This window comes from Denticeps clupeoides, chromosome 17 (genome assembly GCF_900700375.1).
Source record: "Denticeps clupeoides chromosome 17, fDenClu1.1, whole genome shotgun sequence".
In the NCBI taxonomy this organism is placed as follows: domain Eukaryota; kingdom Metazoa; phylum Chordata; class Actinopteri; order Clupeiformes; family Denticipitidae; genus Denticeps; species Denticeps clupeoides.
This window is the reverse complement of record NC_041723.1, coordinates 15691670-15710838: the sequence shown is the minus strand read 5'-3', so window position 1 is coordinate 15710838 and position 19169 is coordinate 15691670. Positions and strand designations below refer to the sequence as shown.

General features: G+C 42.6%; 1 protein-coding gene across 1 annotated transcript in view; it reads left to right on the top strand.

Moving 5' to 3' along the window:
- The first annotated feature begins 2394 nt into the window (after window positions 1–2394).
- LOC114766680 (semaphorin-4B-like) overlaps window positions 2395–19169 on the top strand; it is an 88049-nt gene continuing 71274 nt past the window's right edge. Inside the window, exon 1 of the mRNA XM_028957763.1 lies at window positions 2395–2413. The gene's annotated coding sequence lies outside the window, so the exon portion shown is untranslated. The remainder of the gene's footprint in view (window positions 2414–19169) is intronic.

Sequence of the window (19169 nt, the reverse complement as noted above, 5' to 3'; positions counted from 1 at the left end):
AACTGTAATCATGACATGCAACTGGTTTCACTTAATGGTTCCTGAGACGAAACAGACATTGTTTGCGCAATTTGCTAATAAATGAGCAAACAATGTGTGTACCCCTGGAACCATCTGGGTGTGCACATGTGGAAATTCCTTCATTTCCACATTTTTCCTCAGGTTGTTGTTGTCAACTTTAATTGTGGTCACTAGGGGGCATTCTTTCCCATGTATATTATCAACTCTAAATTGATATATACGTCAATATGAGAACATCGTATGTGAATTCAGTGTCTTACTCTGTCTGTTCTGTGATGTTTTCCCATAAAATAAGGGTTACAGTTCATAGAACTCTGTACGACTTATATATGTTAAAATGGCCGGCAGTTCATCCCTTCACGCAAGAATGACTAAAAATAGGTCCAGACCCAGTACTAATAAAGCATTTGAGTTATAACAGATAAAAGGAAAGGCTGAAGCAGCTTCAATCCACACTGCGGGAAAAAAACCCGAACTAATTGATCCAAAATCCTAGATGGAGAATATCCTTTTCAACAACACTGCTCACCATCAAAGAGGGGCTTTTAAGTGGGAAATATAGATGAAAATGAATTGGCAAGCATGACAAATGCGTTGAGACAGGTACTACATGGAGCAGATGAGCTCTCCTCGCCTGTAGATGAGTGGGTGCCAGAGGCCTTTCAGCAGTTTGCAAATTTCGCAAGGGCTTTTAAGGTGAGCCTCGTGTGCTGCTTGGCACTGTGAGTGGGTCAGGCACTTGAGAGCAGAGTTACTAAATTATAATATCATACAGGTCAATCAAACACAAACCCTCCAAAACTGTAGAAACGTTGCGATGGTGGTTTCTGGTGTGCGATGTGAACCATGAAAAATGTTGCTTGTGTGTGTTTGCCACTCTGTCAGTGCAGCCAATTTCACTCTTGGACCAGAGTAACATCATCGCCCCAAGTGGCCACGTGTGCCTGCAGAGACCTGCATCCTGAGTGACACCGGCTGACTTACAAGACTTTTCAGCAGTTCTTTCATTAAAATAAAACTAAATAAATAAATGCAAAACATTTCTATTTATCTTACCTGAATTTGCCTTTGTCTGTCAAAGTGATTGTGACAGACAGAGGAGATGAACTCAGTTCGATGTAGTTTTCCTATTTAATTAAAACCAGGGCCTTTTGGCGGGTAAATGAAGAGGCTCCTAGTCATGCGCTGACACCGTGACATTCTCCTGGGGCAGGAGAGTTGTCAGGTGTGTGCAGTAAAGGTCGGCCCTGAGTGACTGAGCCCGGCCTGAGTTCATGTAGCACAACAGCACTTGTTCTCGGAGGTAATAATATTTCAGTGATGCCTCTGCAGAGGACTGTTAAACCTTATTGGTGGACAAGACTAACATCAGATACATCAGACTGATCATTTCCTAACATGAAATATCAACAACATGAACAATATTTAATTTCTCAATTCTAGCACCAGTTTTCTCCCAGCCGGTCTGTCTGCCTATAAATCACGTTTGAATGACATTTTTTCCTTTAGATATGATGCAGGATTGTTTTTTTGTAGTAAAGCTGAGCGTAGAGTAATTAACTATGTGCCTGTTAGAACTGTGTTTACATCCTCGGAAAATATGTGGTTGTCTAGAGATTTTGCAGATTAGCAGCTGATGCTCAGGGGTTTTGAACTATATCTTATATTCAATTTTGCATTGATGCACTGCAGAACGTAATTGATTATATGGAGTTGCTTGGTGATTTTCTGGCAGCGGCATAAAGATTCTTGTTATAAAGTAGTGCCAAGATTGACTGTGGTGTCCTGATCTGAGACCAGCGCCAATTTTGAGTTTCATGCTGCGCACTCGATGGTCTTGTAAGCACACCACTGTGAAATCTGTTGAACTTTGACTGCTTCTCTGACTGTTTTTCTGCTCATTGTAGCAAATCTAAGTGTGGACACGGGTGAATGAGACCTTAACTCATGTATTTGAAAACATCATGTGAAGTAATGTAGAAAATTAATGGGATGCATCGCGATGCATCGATAATCAAGGCATTGATCATCGTAGTCGAATCGATTCTTGAGACCAGTGAAGGTTCACACCTCTAATTCTCCGGCTGTATGAATGTCTGTCCCATGAAATAATCGGTGACCCGGCCTTTCTTTCGCCATCGACATTGGGAAAGCATGTGTTTGCAATTCACTCTGGAGGTTTTATGTACTTATTTATTTTGTTCTGTCCCAATCAGATGTTGATCTCACCGGGGTGTGACTGGATTTCTGCACGTACGTCCTTTCCAGAGCACGATAGTGTGTGGTTTTGTCCTGTAAGCGTGTGGATGGGAGCACATGGCAGGAATTATGGATTCGAGCTGAAGATCCCTTCTGTCACCTTGCTAAAGCATTTCAACCATGATCAGATATTGTGAGTAAAGCTAAACGAGGACCGTTCACTCTGACTTGTAATAATTGGCCCAGATGTTCCTTTATAGTAAATTAGTGTTGGATTAGCAGCTGTCATCACAGCTGGGTTCTTTAGCACTGTTTCTGCCTGGTCTGTTGGATTTACAGTTTTGCACAAAGAAAGTTTCACTGAGAAAGTTTCATCGGACAATGTACAATATAACGTGATATAAAAAAATAAAATAAAACAGCGTAGATAATATTTGTCTAGCCAAGACCATTTCCGTTTGGTTTTTAAATTACAAAACAAAATACTTCCAAGAATTTACATGAACAACCTGACCACAGGACAATCACACACACACACACACAATTTCACAATATTGCTGCGTGGTAAAGAGATTTATTGCTTAGGGATGGATGGTTTTTTGTAGTTTGCTCTGTCTGCCTGGGCAGTTAGAATGAAGGGATCCTGAAGGGGATTGTCATCACATCCTTCCTATATATTGTCCTATTATATGTAATCCAGATGATCTGTTTTCATCACCCTGGACAGTTTTGGAGGGCACAGCGGTTAGGCCTCTCTCTCCTGTTTCTGGTCCTCATGATTTATAATCAAGCGAGAATCGTAAGGGTTTTACTGGATCATGATTGTCATTTCTTCATTCAGAATCAATATTTTTTCTTTCATCGTATCTTGTATTTTGACATTAGAAAGAGGTGCATACTGGAGTGTTACTCCTTCGGGTTTCTGTAAGTGTGGTAGATGCTTTAGCTAAATATTTAACCTGTGGACGAACAGGAGCTTGTCTCCTTCACCTGGCTGTAAACTTGTAAGGACTGCTTGCTAGGTATCTGGATATTGGAAAGGAGATACTAAGCCCTTTTTCTGTTGGTGTGTCATTATTTCTTACACCTAGAAGATGAGCTTTAATGATGGTTTGTTAGTAGTGCCCTATTAGTACCATCTCTCAGGACTGACATTCAAACAGCCTTTTTCCTCATCCAGTCCATATATTCACACTCTTCCTCCATTTGCCTCAGACATCTATTAAACCCAACATAAAGACAGGAAGATGCTACATGATGTAAAAGTGCCGCATTGCAAATGCTGCAGAATATATGATTCTGAGAAGCACAGTTATATGTCTATGATTTAAAACACTGATTTTAAAAAGCACCGAATCTGTTTGGTTCTTCATTTATTCTAGCTGTGTACACACATTAATCAGTGAGTTTGATTGGACGACCTGTTAACACCTCGTTTTGCTGTAAGCCATTTATAATTGCGTCCGCGTCTCCTAGTTTAATAGCGCACGGTAGACGATTATGCCATGTGACAGACGGGTGGTGGGAGTCCTGTCAAGCAGACTTCGAATGCTTTTCAGAGTTCACAACTGTTGTCACTTCCCTTTATCACTGAAACAGTCATATCGCCTTCTGCAGAAAGCCAGTTGTCAACAGTTCCTCATGCACGCTCCACACCGAGAGCACTGGGTGTCATACTGGCTGCCCTTCAGCTTCCATGACTTACTGGTTCTGGAAACAGGAGATTTTTATTTTCTCCCCTTGAACACTGGAGAAATCATTCCTGTGGGCCGTTAATTCTGTGCGAAACTTATACGGATCGTTAAACCAGTCCCTTTTACTTATTGTAACAGGATTTGGAGTTCTGGTGATATTGCTTAATGTTCTATGCTCACTCACAGGGAATTTTCTCAAGATGTTGCGCAACACTTCTTACTTTTCCTCAATCCTCCTTGTGTGCAGTTAAATTTCTCGATATGATACCCTGAGATTTACAGGGATTTTCATTATGTGGCTATGAAGATGTATTCTATACAGTAGATTCTTCTCAAATTAGCAAATAATTCTATAATAAATATGTATCGAATGCTGGAATTGTAGGTGCAAATTCTGAACCCAGATATAGAAGAGAATAGAAAAGTATGACAGAATGTGTGGGTTGGAGGGGGCGCTAGATCGTGCCATTTGGCTGTAATCTGCTGGCCACTTGACAGTCTCACACCATGTCCCACCTGTTCCTCCATTAAAGCCTTCAAGTAAGAGTTGGGAATTCCACAGGAAGAAAGGACGCCTGTGCTATAATCTCCTGAAATATTTTGCCACGTCAGTTGTGATATTTTTTTTTCTGGGTGTTTTTTCCATTCTTGTTGTTTCGGAAAGTCACCATCACATTTTTCTATGCATGCTTATCCACATCAGGGTTGTAGGGGAGCTGGAGCCAGTTCAGGCTTCTCACACAGACACACGCCAGGGCAAATATAGCAATTTACCTAAGATTCATATTTTTAGAACGTGGGTGGAAAGCAGAACAGCTGGTGGAGACTCATGAGCAAAGGGAAGCCAGGGCAGGGCCATAAGCATGGGTCCCCACGAAAGGACTACCCACTCTGCCACTCTACATGTTGGACATGAGTGCTCGCCACATGGTTTAAAGTTATTTCTCAGCACGATTTTGTATGCTCTACTCTAATATTTATGCCTAGAACTAGGTGAAGTTAATATTCTTTTATTTTTTGTCTTTTTTTATAAAATAAATGACTTATTACATGCATTTTAACTAATATCTGCATGAAGTCTAAAATGACATGTAATGGCAATGTTTGATTTTGTGGCATTTTTACAAAATACCCTAGACCCTCTGGGGCAGTGGTGGCCTAGCGGTTAAGGAAGCGCAAAATCCCGATCAGCAAAGGTGCCCCTGAGGTGCCACTGAGCAAAGCACTGTCCCCACACACTGCTCCCCGGGCGCCTGTCATGGCTGCCCACTGCTCACCAAAGGTGATGGGTTAAAAGCAGAGGACAAATTTCACTGTGTGCTACGTTTGATGTGCTGCTGTGTATCACAAGTGACAATCACTTCACTTTATTTATCACTTTAGAATTTAGTTTGATTGCATCTTCAGATCTATTGTTTGTTTTGTAAAGCACACGTCTCGTAGTTGTGCTGTATTTAATTGTCAAACAAGTCTCAAATAAGTAAGATCGATTGCTCTTTTTGCATTTCTGGATGCATAAAGTTTGTTTCTTCAGTCAGCCTTGGCTAAAAAGCCGGGGGACTGGGTGAGATTAGGTGGCTATTCATTTAAATGTTTGCAGTAGAATCCCCTGTCCAGTTTCCATGGTGATCTAATGGACGTTCCATCTCCATGATACCACCTGACTGACTGAAATGTTTCAGTGGCAAACAGGACGTGCTGAGCACTCACTGACTTGATCATTTCATTTCACATTTTCAACACATCAGTCGTTTTTTTATTGTGTATTGACTGGATTACAGAACAGAGTTTATATCTGTCATCTTCTCCCCATATTTCCTCAGGGTGCTCAGGTTTCCTTCCACGGACCAAAAATGTGCATATTATATGAAATGGCAGTGCTGAACGGCCAATGATGGGAGATCAAAACAGTCATAATTCATATGAATGTCATATACACACGTGGACAAAATTGTTGGTACCCTTCAGTCAATGAAAGAAAAACTCAAAATGGTCACAAAAATGGTGACAAAAGTAATAATAAATAAAAATTCTATGAAATTTAACTAATAAAAGTCAGACATTGCTTTTCAACCATGCTTCAACAGAATTATTTAAAAAAATAAACTCATGAAACAGGCCTGGACAAAAATGATGGTACCCCTAGAAAGGACTGAAAATAATGTGACCAAAGGGACATGTTAATCCAAGGTGTGTCCACTAATTAGCATCACAGGTGTCTACAATCTTGTAATCAGTCAGTGGACCTATATATAGGACTCCGGGTGGTCACTGTGTTGTTTGGTGACATGGTGTGTACCACACTCAACATGGACCAGAGGAAGCGAAGGAAAGAGTTGTCTCAGGAGATTAGAAAGAAAATTATAGACAAGCATGTCAAAGGTAAAGGCTCTAAGACCATCTCGAAGCAGCTTGATGTTCCTGTGACTACAGTTGCACATATTATTCAGAAATGTAAGGGACTGTAGCAAGGAAATCCATGGGACTGTAGCAAGGAACATCAGTGTCAGTTCGCACCATCCGTCGTTGTTTGAGCCAAAGTGGACTCCATGGGAGACGACCAAGGAGGACACCATTGTTGAAAACAAATCATAAAAAAGCCAGACTGGACAAGCCACAATTCTGGGAGAATGTCCTATAGACAGATGAGACAAAAATTGAACTTTTTGCCAAGGCACATCAGCTCTATGTTCACAGACGGAAAAATGAAGCATATCAAGAAAAGAACACCCTTCTGTGAAACATGGAGGAGGCTCTGTTATGTTCTGGGGCTGCTTTGGTGCATCTGGCACAGGGTGTCTTGAATCTGTGCAGGGTACAATGAAATCTCAAGACTATCAAGGGATTCTAGAGAGAAATGTGCAGGCCAGTGTCAGAAAGCTTGGTCTCAGAAGCAGGTCATGGGTCATGCAACAGGACAATGACCCAAAACACACAGCTAAAAACACCCAAGAATGGCTAAGAGGAAAACATTGGACGATTCTAAAGTGGCCTTCTATGAGCCCTGACCTCAATCCTATTGAGCATCTTTGGAAAGAGCTGAAACATGACGTCTGGAAAAGGCACCCTTCAAACCTGAGACAACTGGAGCAGTGTGCTCATGAGGAGTGGGCCAAAATACCTGCTGAGAAGTGCAGAAGTCTCATTGACCTTTACAGGAATCGTTTGATTGCAGTGATTGCCTCAAAAGGTTGTGCAACAAAATATTAAGTTAGGGGTACCATGCCTGTTTCATGAGTTTATTTTTTTAAATAATTCTGTTGAAGCATGGTTGAAGCATGTTGAAGCATGGGGCAGTGGTGGCCTAGCGGTTAAGGAAGCGGCCTCGTAATCAGAAGGTTGCCGGTTCGAATCCCGATCCGCCAGGGTGCCACTGAGGTGCCACTGAGCAAAGCACCGTCCCCACACACTGCTCCCCGGGCGCCTGTCATGGCTGCCCACTGCTCACTCAGGGTGATGGGTTAAATGCAGAGGACAAATTTCACTGTGTGCACCGTGTGCTGTGCTGCTGTGTATCACATGTGACAATCACTTCACTTTAAACTTTAAAAATGAATGTCTGACTTTCATTGGTTAAATTTCATAGAATTTTTATTTATTATTACTGTCATTAAAGTTATTTCTGTGACCATTGTGAGTTTTTCTTTCATTGACTGAAGGTTACCAACAATTTTGTCCACGTGTGTATGTATTATAGTCACAGAAATGAACAACCCTAGACAATATTCTTTCTGGAGGAACTACTATACCCCAAATATCCCTCTTTCCCCTTTCAAACAAATGAATGAGGTCAAATTCATCCATGCAGCAATTATCCAAGGAGGCTCTTATTAATATATATTATAAAAATAGATTGACTAATGTAGTGTGTTTTATCATATTTATATTTGCTATATATAAAACCTGATTAAAATTATTCTCAGTATTTGCATCGGAGTAAGATCACATTTCAGGAAGAATGATGTGACATGATTCGTGGAGAGAAAAGTCACTCTAGACTGTGTGACTTGATCACTCCAGCACCCATTTATCGAACTTGATGGAGGCTACTTTCTTCAGTAAGAAAACTCAAGCCTGCCTTTGATTGTGTTCCATTGCCAATGCTAAGAGATGCCATGCCTTATTAGCTTCTGTCACATTCTGTCACATGCGCTACACGTTTTTTTGGAGTGTGACATATGTTAAAATCCACAGCGTATTGTCAGTAATTGAACAAGATCTTGTTGCATGTGAATGGGACACCCTGGAGAGCTTTTAAAACCTCTAACCTATCCTACGCTGACAGCAGAACGTGGATTCACACCCCTCGGTCCCGGTTGGAAAGGTGGTTATAAATAGCAGGGTGACGGACAGGCCATCCTGTGCAACACAACTAATCCGAATCCCCTCTTCTCAACGGGAGGCGGGAATGTCCAGTAATAGTAGAGGTGACACTCACCACGCCCAGCATCTTAAGTGAGTTGTGCCCGTGGACAGCTGTACTGGTGTTGACAGACAATCCCAATTTATACTAACCTGTTATTTCCAGTGGCACTGTTCTAGATCAGTAGAAATAGGAAGTAGTCGGTCGTGGCTACTGAGCGCCGGCTTCTCATTGTGAGCCGTACTCTGGCCATTGTTGGAACGCAGCGTTGAGTGCAGCGAACCTCGGTAATGCATCAGAGGGGAGATACCTGTGTGTTGGTATGCAGATTGGATCGTCTTAAGGCGTCGCCGAGGCGGACATGTACGAAGTGACCCCCGTGAAATCCAAATTACAGGGCCACCGACTTCAGAATGCCATTTTCCTACCTCGCAGCAACCGCGCCTCTAATCAGAACGGACAGAAAGGGTCCTGGGTGCCTGACTGGCTGGGAGAGAGGGGGAACTTTTGTTTCTTTATGCAGCCAACCACCGTGACTGACACACAAAAAAGTAATAAAAAGCTCCACATGGGATAGTATTTTTATTTTTTTTTGGCACCGAGGTTGAACAAAAGAGTCATTATTGAGTCATGATTGTATTCATGCGGTGACGTGCTCGTAACGGTCTGGGGGCCGGGAAGTCACCCAGGTCAAAGCCATTACGCCAGGGTAAAGTGTTTGTTCAGGGCTGTTTAAACCACCGCAAGTGCGGAACCAAATGTTTACAATAAAATCCAAGGGTTTACAGGAACCGTTTCGCACGCTGTGATACACGACGCCTCCAAAGTAAAGGACGAGGAAAACAACTTGCATAAATTATCTTTGAACTGTTGCCATGTGAAATTGACCTGATGTTTTAGTTGCTCTCTTCAATTGACCCGCCACAGTGATACCTGCACTCATTGGTAATTATTACTAACGCCATTTATCGCTTTTCTTCACACCTTCCCGCAGGCTGGGTCGGGGCTCGAAAGTTGACCGGGGGTATAATTGTCAGGAGGGGGGTGTTATAATTCCATCTCAGCGACGAGGCGGAGGAAAGTGCTGAGGAGAGGGCAAATTGAACTCCGCCGCTGCCCCTTCGAAGACGCTCGCGCGTCTAATTTTATGCGCCCACGGCCGGCGTGACGGAACGGATTTGGTGGGAGCTCCGTGGCCACCGTGGAACTCGGCGAGAATGCTGACAGAGGCAGAATCGGCCCAGCATCTCCCTGTCTGGCGCACAGGAAGTCGGTTGGAGGCGACCGTGTGCAGCCTTTTGTTTTGCAGCTTGTCACTCGTTTACATGGGAAGTTGTTCAGCTAAAGCTCTCCTTTGTGGGGATTCTGGTTTCACTCCCAGTATCGTCATCTAATTGCTGGGTTTGTGTCACTCCTTGAAGAAATTTGCATGTAATACTAAAACCCACTGAGCAATCATCCTGAATCCACAACCTTCTCCTTCTTGCTGCCAACAGAGGTTTCTGTAAAAAAGAGGCATGATGGCACTCTAGAGGTTACAAGAATGACCAGTTTCTATTTTATTAATTCCGGTAGATTACTGTTGCAGTTACATGTAAAAATTGTATGTAATTTTTACAGAAAATATTACAGAAAACCTGTTACAGAAAAAACCTTAAAAAAACTGGGGAGAGATCCCCCAGCTCTCGATGGAGGAGGAAGTGAAGAGCGCTCAAAGCTCACAGGGAGACGGTCCCAACAAGGACTTTCTCGTCATGCCACCTCAAGCCATTTGCTGGCTCTTGACACCTCTTGTTTGGGGGAGGTTTGGGGGAGGAGCTACACTCCTGCATGCTCTCTCAGATCAGCAAATGAAATGAGACTAAAAATTCCTTCTTCACGGGGTCTCTGATCCCAATCAACTCTGTTCTTCGTTGTTGTCCCTGGCTGGTGGAACAACCTGCCCTCCTCCATACGACTAGCCGAGACTATCACCACTTTTAAGAAGCAGGTGAAAACCTGACAAATCTAACACTTACACACGCACATGCATACACATTGCACAAAACAATACAAAAATGTATATATACATTATAATTTTTTCTTCGTCTAGCACTTAACAATCTCTGAGCATGCTCTTCGCTGACAAGTTGAGCCTTGTCAGGGCTCTTAGTTTGTAAACTCAATATTCTATAGAAATCGAACGAGAATTGCTGGTGTCTTCCTCTTGTAAGTCGCTTTGGATACAAGCGTCTGCTAAATAAAGTAAAGTAAAGTAAAGGTTTGCAGTTTGACGAAGACACAGGCAGGGGTCCTTCACGAAAGACAAAAGCACAAAATGCCATTGACCTGGGATTTCCCATCTTACGTTTCCATGATCATGTGTACAATTTGGGATGTCCCAAATTGTCCCAGAGCTGGTCGAGCCACGGGATTACAGCGATGCTTTACTTGCCAGGTATATCCTGAGAATGGGATGTTTTTCCAGCTAAATTTATATGGAGAGATAATTACTTTGTAGAGTGTAACGAATTAATAAGCCACCTCTCACACACACACACACACACACACACAAGTAGACATAAGTCAACACTTGGAATTGAAACGTAGGAGCAGGAAAGTCATTTTTGGTTAAACAAAGGAGGCACAGAAACTGCCCACCTGTAATAGGGTCTCAGGTTTCTGTCTGTCCCTTTTAGAAAGAACCAGAACTGCCTGGGGTACAGAAATGTCCACGAACGGGAACCTGTCCACGTTTGATGTCCTCCTGCACCCTGAAATGTGGGCTAAAGGCGGGGTGTGAGTCAGGCTTTCAGACTCCCTTTTATATCTGGTTGAAACTCACCCTCTGGACAAATGACAGTCAATGAGGCCGCTCAGTGTCTTCTGACAGATTTGGGCCCCGGAGGTCAACTTTGTGCTTTGATGACGTGTTCCGAAGTGACTAAATAACTGATATCCCTTTCACCCCGATGCATGTTAAGTGGAGGGCCAACACGGTTTCTGTTTCTGAGCACGTTATTGTTTGTCATTGTGACCAGCGTTCATTATTTATCTCCTCACCAATCACACTTCAAAGCCAAGAAGGATGTCACCAGATGGCAGCTGGCAGTGACTGCTGGATCTCGACTACTGGTCCAAATATGCTTCAGTGATTAGAAGAGGAATTAATCATGATTCGGTCTCTGGCCCGAAAAAATGGAAGCAAGGCCAAAAATGTCATCATTTGATCAGCCACAATTCTGGAATCGTGGAAGCTTCGAACTGAGAGTCAGGCTTTTTAAGGGAATGGTTTACTACAGGAAAAGAGCCATAATAAAGATGTTCTCATAAAGATAAGAGAGAGCAAGATTAATTGTCAGTTTTGCAATGTTCAGTTATCTTGCTTATTTAGAGAAGAACATGAGACACCAAAAATGCGGCAGTTTACGTGTTTTTTTTGTTTTTTTTTGGTTAATCTGGCTCTGGTATTTACGTTGAATAAATAAACCATAAGAACATGCTAATAACTTTCTATGACAGCGAACTGTTACCTGAACTATCCATCCACCCATTTCCTAAATCTGCTTTTCTGTGTCAGGTTCACAGGAAGCCAGCAGTTCAAGCAGATCTTTCAGGACAAGGCAGGAACAATCAATACACACACACAGACACACACACACACACACGCACACACACACACACAAGAATATATTTCAGGGTTCCTATGGTGATTAAAAACCTGGAAAACTCATGGAATTTGAAAAGAGAATTTTGAACAGTTTTGGAATACGGAATAAACATGGAAAAGTCATTGAAATCTGATTTGACACATGAACATATAACATGACGTACATAGTTCTCGTAAGACTGCGGCAGAAAGGTTTTACTACGTTTACAATGTTTAAAACTAGCGCTTGTCTGTAGAATCTTTGCTGGTTCTACATAGTGAACCACATCACATGGTTGCTTCAATATAATGTGTTTCTCCTTTTAAAATTCATGTGAATTACATCTGATGATCTGATGCCAGAACCTGATGGGCTCCATTTTACTTGGGCTCAGGCTGCACAAACTTGGAAGAAGAAACACTGTTATTTAAGTTAAGCTTTTCATGGCTGTTTAGTTTAACAATTTTCTGGTAAATTTGAGTTTTGGTGAAATTTCAGAGAACAGAGACAATGTGCCTTAGAGTAATTGAAAAGTCATGGAAAGTCTTTTGTAAAATGTGTAAGAACCCTGAAATTATATAATATATTTTTGAGGACCTGTCTATGCAACATATGGAATAAGCCCCAGCTCAAAATTGTAATTTTTATTAGGTTCATCCAAATCTGTTTCTGAGGGTGAAGTTCTGTAGCATCACCTAACCTCCATTTAGATTATGTTAAGTGACAAATGGTGACAAAACACAATGTGTCCTCTGTAAAGCCCATTGAGACATACTGTATGTGATTTTGGGATATATAATTAAAAAATTGTACTATATTGAACTCACTGCAGTGACCCGAAGTAACCCTTCATTCGGCTTCACTAAGCGGTTTCATGATCACACCGCAGAATAAATTGATGATGATTATGAGCTGTTTCACATGTACTTTTTTAGCTTGTGAATAAATTCATTATGAAGAAGAGCATATGGTCCAAATTAAAATTAAACCAACATACGGGTACCAGTTAAAAAAAACATAATTAATCATAATAAACTCATTTACCCATAAAAGACTTTCTGGGGTTAGTTGCCATCTGATTTATGGAGTTACACTTATTTGCTCGACACATTTGTGGCTGGTGGTGGTGGTGAATAAGAGAAACAGCTTTGCTCATAATCGACCTTTAGATTGGGCTTCAGACATCACACGTTGCTTTCTGGGACCAGCTACGCGGTCCACAGTAGAACAGGGTCCAGCGATGTAACTCATTTCAGATGTTTTCAGCTGGGTGGAGCTTGCGGCCGGGTGTGGAGATCAATAGGGGCCACTCCCGAATGAGCTGTCCTGCTCCAAGAGCTACATCCCTGCACATTTACTACGTCCACCGCGTTCCTGCCTAATGGAATCATTGTGTCGTTTCCGAGCTCCAAAACAAAGAGAGGCTGTGTGGCGTTACATCCTGTTCGCAAACCAGAGTGAATCACGGTGTCCGGTAAAGAACCTCGATTCCCCCTCCATGACCCGTTGACCCCCAGAGGGCCGGAAAGTTGCTGGCTGTGGTCTGACTTTGTTGTGGGTTGCACTGGTCCATGTCCTCCTGCTAGAGAGGAAGATTAAACCTTTCTTTTCACCCCCTCCCCGCCCCTCTTTCCTCAATCACAGTTGTCTTTTTTTTTTTTTGCAGCTTAGATGGCCAGAAACACAGACAGGGACCAGTGATCCATATCTACAGTGGTCGCCAGGGACGCCTGGTGCAGGGAAACAAAAAGGCATGACCTTGGGGGCACATAGCGCTCTCAGCCGGGGAGCTGAACCACAAACTGCACGCCGTCTCTCTCGCCCTCACAGAGTCTCCCTAAAGAGTCACCCACCTCCGTCACATAACGCTGGCATTTAAGCTGGATTTAGACTCAGCCTAGACTGATTATTTACCACCTCACCATTTCCAGCAGTTTTCCAAAGTCAGTAGAGTCAGTAGTGACAGTCCCCCTGGAGACACTCAGGGTTAAGTGTCTTACTCCGGGACACAATGGTAGTAAGTGGGGTTGGAGCCTGGGACTTTGTGATCGTATGGTTCAGTGGAGAGTGTGCTACCCACTAGCCTACTCCCACTCTCCCTGGTTGTGCCCTCCTTGGGTTTATAATTTTACTTCTTAAATACATAAAACCACCCAGAATTTAAACTCCTTTTACCTTTTATTGTATTTGGTGATATTTGTTGCTGTGTTACTGCCAACACAATTTCTTCAAACAAATTATTCTTATTTGGCCATTTAAAAGTATAGGGTCATTCAGAAAAGTCATGGATATAATATGTATATTTTTTTTTGTACTATAATTTTGACTTTTCCATTCAACTTGTTTTTTCATAGAAAACAAAGACATTCATAAATTACCCCATACTTTTAATACATGGACCCCTGCATTACTCGTGCTTGATGCTGCATCGTACTACATTGTCTTATTTTTCTTATTGCCTTGTGCAAACGTCCAGTCGTGTCTCATTTGTGTTTTGTTTTGTCCTACGCTGTCAATTGTCACACCGTTCGCTCCAGGAGAAGCTGTTTGACCCCACTGTGTTCTTGTAAATGACTTGGCCGGCAAGAGTCTTGGTTTGTGAATGTCATCGGAGGTTTGTGATGAAGTCAGCGTCGATCAACTTTTTTTCTTTTTCTACCCTATTGCAAGTCATGCCCTGTCTCCTCTTGTACGTTGTAATTTTATACAGGGAATGTACGTGATTCACTCAGCCAGGTGCTGATCCCTTCCAAGTAGGACCTTTGATGTCACGAAAGACTCAGAACGTCCCTGTGATCTCGAGGGCTACCAAAAAAAGCCACAGAAGGGGTATTTAGGCCATTATTGCCTGAACTGGGTACTCTTGAATTACATGTGTGAGTGGGTGTATGGTTTGTGGCATTTTTGCCCTTGTCATTCATTCGCGCCGATTGTTATCGGAGCCAGGCCTGGCGTCGCGCTGGTGACCCCTAGTTTAATGTTGCCAGAGTCTCTTTTTTTTGTCCGCTTTAGATGTTTCACACCTGTGACTGTACTTTGAATCATGGATATGCTCAGCTTGCTGCACATCAGTCACTGGCTAATACGTGACGTGCGCCTTTTTATTGCACCTGCTGCGATTTCTTTTTTACCCTCATGGGGTTGTGCAGCCGAATCCTGAGAAAGTCTTGAGGACACAGCCCAGCTTTGTATAGACATGTCAGCATAATAACAGCCTGCGAGCGCGAAGTGCCGTTCCTCAAGGCTCCGACGGTGACTTGCTCGCCCTCTGCTTTTCTCTCACTTTCAAAAGAAATAATATCCCCTACAATGGAGCAACCAGACAGATCTGCAGCGCACCTTTCTTCCGGTTCATGCCAACATTCCGCCATTTGAATCCCTTTCTCACCTTTTCTGAATGAAGGTTTTTGACCAAATGTGATTCTTTGCATTGCTGGGTTTACAATGGGGCCAACATTGTTCCCTCAGTACCTGTAATAAACAGAGGCCGGCGTGAATCACTCCAGATCCACTCCTTTTAAAAGGACCTGTTGTATTCTGTCGTCATCACACTGGGGAGACTTTAGAAAATACAGAGCTGTGTAGTATTAAGCCCTCTAAAGACACCCCTTTGACTCATGGGTGTGTTGTTGTTGCACGGCCAGGGTGGAGCCCAGGACCTGATGCTCTGCTCCAGATGGACTTGTTCTTGAGAACAATAAAAATGTATTTTCTCTTATTGTTGCCATTTTTTTTTTTTTAACCGAAAGGAACTGAGGCAATAACCAGGATGCACGCCCTGTGCTTGGGGACTCTTCTCCGAAACGTTCTCACATCTGCACATCCACCCTCACCGCCAGCAATGCACACAGGCAGCTGTAGGAACAGGTTCTTATGTGTTTTTAATGTCTTTTTAAAGGGAAAAACTCAACAATATTTTTTTTGTTGCTGTTGCTGTCATAGAGGAAACAGATATTTTGTATTTTTTTATAGGAAATGAGATTAAGTTGGATTTTGCTAGAGAGGCTAAAATGATTCATTGCCAGATTTAGAGCCAGGGAATACGTTAGATTTGCTCACTGGATAAAGCTGTCCATGCATGGATGTATAATTATGGCATGCAGGGGCACAGCTAGGCCCACAGGGGCAAAGTGGCATGAAGATGGGGGTATTTTTAAAAATAATAATAATACTTTTAAAAAATTGTTCAGCCTCTCTCCTGAATTGAGCTCTCGGTGAAGGGTTTGCGGCGTAATCCAAGCAGGTCGAGTCCTGCGTTGTCATAACAAATCTGCTCAGACGCTGCTGCTGAGTGATCTCCGTAAACACAGACCGGGCGAGGGGAGGGCCAGAAAATAGACTCGCAGGCCTCCATCCCAGTGGTCGTGCAGGCGGAATTTTGACACATTTCCATATCTTTGTGTCAAAAGCATTTAATCTGACGAGTCGGCGTTGCTGTCAGGGGCTGTTTTTTCACACCTCCGACGTTTGCGCCGCTGAGTGTCACGTCTGGAGGTGAAGGCTGGAGTTCAGCTGCTTCTGAAGGACAGTGGGCTCTTTATATGGACAGAAATACATGTGATAGTACAATTTTTTAATTATATCTTTCCTCTGTGTAACACCAGAGAGATGACATTTTGATGTAATGTCAAGTAGTCAGTGTACAGCTTGTAAAGGATTTGTGCAAATGTGCTGTCCCCTCAAAACAACCAGCCATTAATATCCAAACCACTGGTGACAAAAGTTAACACACCCCTAAGTGAAAATGGCCAAATTGTGGCCACAGTGTCAATATTTTTTCTGGCATTATTTTCCAGCAATACCCTAACTCGCATGGAGTTCAGTGGAGCTTCAAGATGTTGCCACTGGAATCTTCTTCCACTCCTCCATGACAACATGACGGAGCTGGTGAATGTTAGAGGCCTCCATCTCCCGTTTGAGGATGACCCACAGATTACTGGAGACATGCTTGGCCATCTAGCACCTTCATCCTCAGTTTCTTTAGCAAGGCAGTGGTGGTATTGGAGGTGTGTTTTGGGTTGTTATCATGTTGAAATACTGCCCTTCAGTCTGTCACAGGACATGTTGACATTTATGTTCAGATCTCAGGCAAACACAAACCATCACACTCCCACCATCAGACTGTAGGCAAGATACACTTGTCTTTTTTTTCTCCTCACCTGATTACCTCCACATGCTTGACCCCATCTGAACCAAATAATTTTATCTTGGTCTCATCAGACCACAGGACATGGCTGGCTTTCTTGTGCATCATCTTTAGAAGATGGGGCAGTTGCGGCCTAACGGCTAAGGAAGCAGACCTGTAATCAGAAGGTTGCCGGTTTGAATCCCGAACCACCAAGGTACCACTGAGGTGCCACTGAGCAAAGTACAGTTCCCACACCATCTCCCCGGGCGCCTGTCATGGCTGCCCACTGCTCACCAATGGTGAGGTTTAAATGCAGGGGACACATTTTGTTGTGTTACCGTGTGCTGCGCTGCAGTGTTTCACAATGACAGTCACTTCACTTTCAAGATGCTTCCTTCTGGACCCCTTCAAGCACTGCAGCAATGTTGGCAGCACCGACATGTCTATTTTCAAAAGACGACATCTGGATATGATGCTGAACACGTGCTATCAGCTTCTTTGGCCAACTCTGGCAAAGCCTGTTTTGAGTGGAACCTGTCCTGTTAAAGCACTGTATGGTCTTGGCCACCGTGCTGCTGCTCAGTTTTTAGGATGTCTGCATTCTTCTTATAGCCCAGGTTATATTTATGTAGAGCTTTAATTCTTATTTTCAGATCCTCAGAGATTTTTGCCATGAGGAGTGGAACTTCCAGTGTCCTGTATGAGAGAGTGTAAGAACGACAGCACCAAGCTTATCACATCTGCTCCTAGTGACACCGACGAGTCACGTGACTCGCTATCTTTTTGGGAAAAGGGCTAATTGGGCAAAATTTGGACATTTTCACGTAGGGCTGTACTCGCTTTTGTTTGCAGTGGTTTAGACATTAATGCCTGTGTGTTTAATTATTTTGAAGGGACAGCAAAATTACACCAATTTACGTTGGCAATATGACTCACTGTCCAAAGATCTGTACACAAGGTGGACTCTAAATTGAATGTAATTGTGAGTGTGTGTGTGTGTGTGTGTGTGTGTGTGTGTGTGTGTGGCGCTCTGCTCTGGGTTAGTCCCTGCCCTGATGCCCAGTGTGCCCGGATGGGCACTAGCAGCTGTGTCTAAATGGTTAAGGATAGTGAGTGAGTGAGACTTTTACACTTTTACATTTCATTTTATGTTAGTTAGTTTGCAGCACACTGTAATAGTTATTTTTTTTATCTTTTTACAGTGTCTGTATTAATTTTAACACGGTTATAACACTTAACAATCATCCCTCCAGTACCAAGTGCCAAATAGTTAAAGGCAAGGACCACCACATTAGAAGTTATTCAGACCTACACATTTTTAGCTGCATATTTGTGCAAAATATTACGTTATGTGTGTAAATCATGTTCTCCCACCAAAAACAACACAAGAACATGGTTATTGTCGACTTTTGCAAGTTGTGGCCTTAGCTTAAGGAATGTTTTTGGTAGATATTTCTCTTCAGGTTTTCCTGTTGTTTTTTTTTCCTTTCACTTTTAACTTCTGTACAACTTCAAACAGATGAATCGTTACTTTACGGTTTAGTTTAATGATAATTGAAGTATTTGTGCAAGGCTCATTACTTCGGATGTAAATGCCTCGATTACAGGGGCTTCCCACTCTTTACAGCCACTTGCATTCTTTTGGCCCCAGATGCGTGTACACAATCAATCACTTGCACCCACAGGACTCTCTAGGAGGAGGAAATGCTACCTGTACCAGGTCACAGACATGCACCATGGCAACGTCATCTACATATTTGTTGTCCCACTCACTTCCACTGAAACTTGTTTTTCACTGGGAGTGCTTCACCTTTTCATAGAAATGAAATATAAAAAATGCCACTCTGTGCTATACTGTATACTGTGTATACAGGTCTTGAGAATGTCTGTGAACAAATATAGGTGTTTACTTGAACCCAGTGATTAACTTATTCGAAGACACCATATGTTTGTTCCCAAAACTCTGTATAATTGAATTGAATAGACTCAGATAGGTCTGTTGGATTGCTTGATTACTTTTTTGTAATGAAAGTTTTTATTAACAATCAAACAAAGAAAAAGGTACAACATGAATACAAATATTAACCAGGTTCACATAAAAAAAACTGTGCAAAAGACATACAGAATCAAGTAAA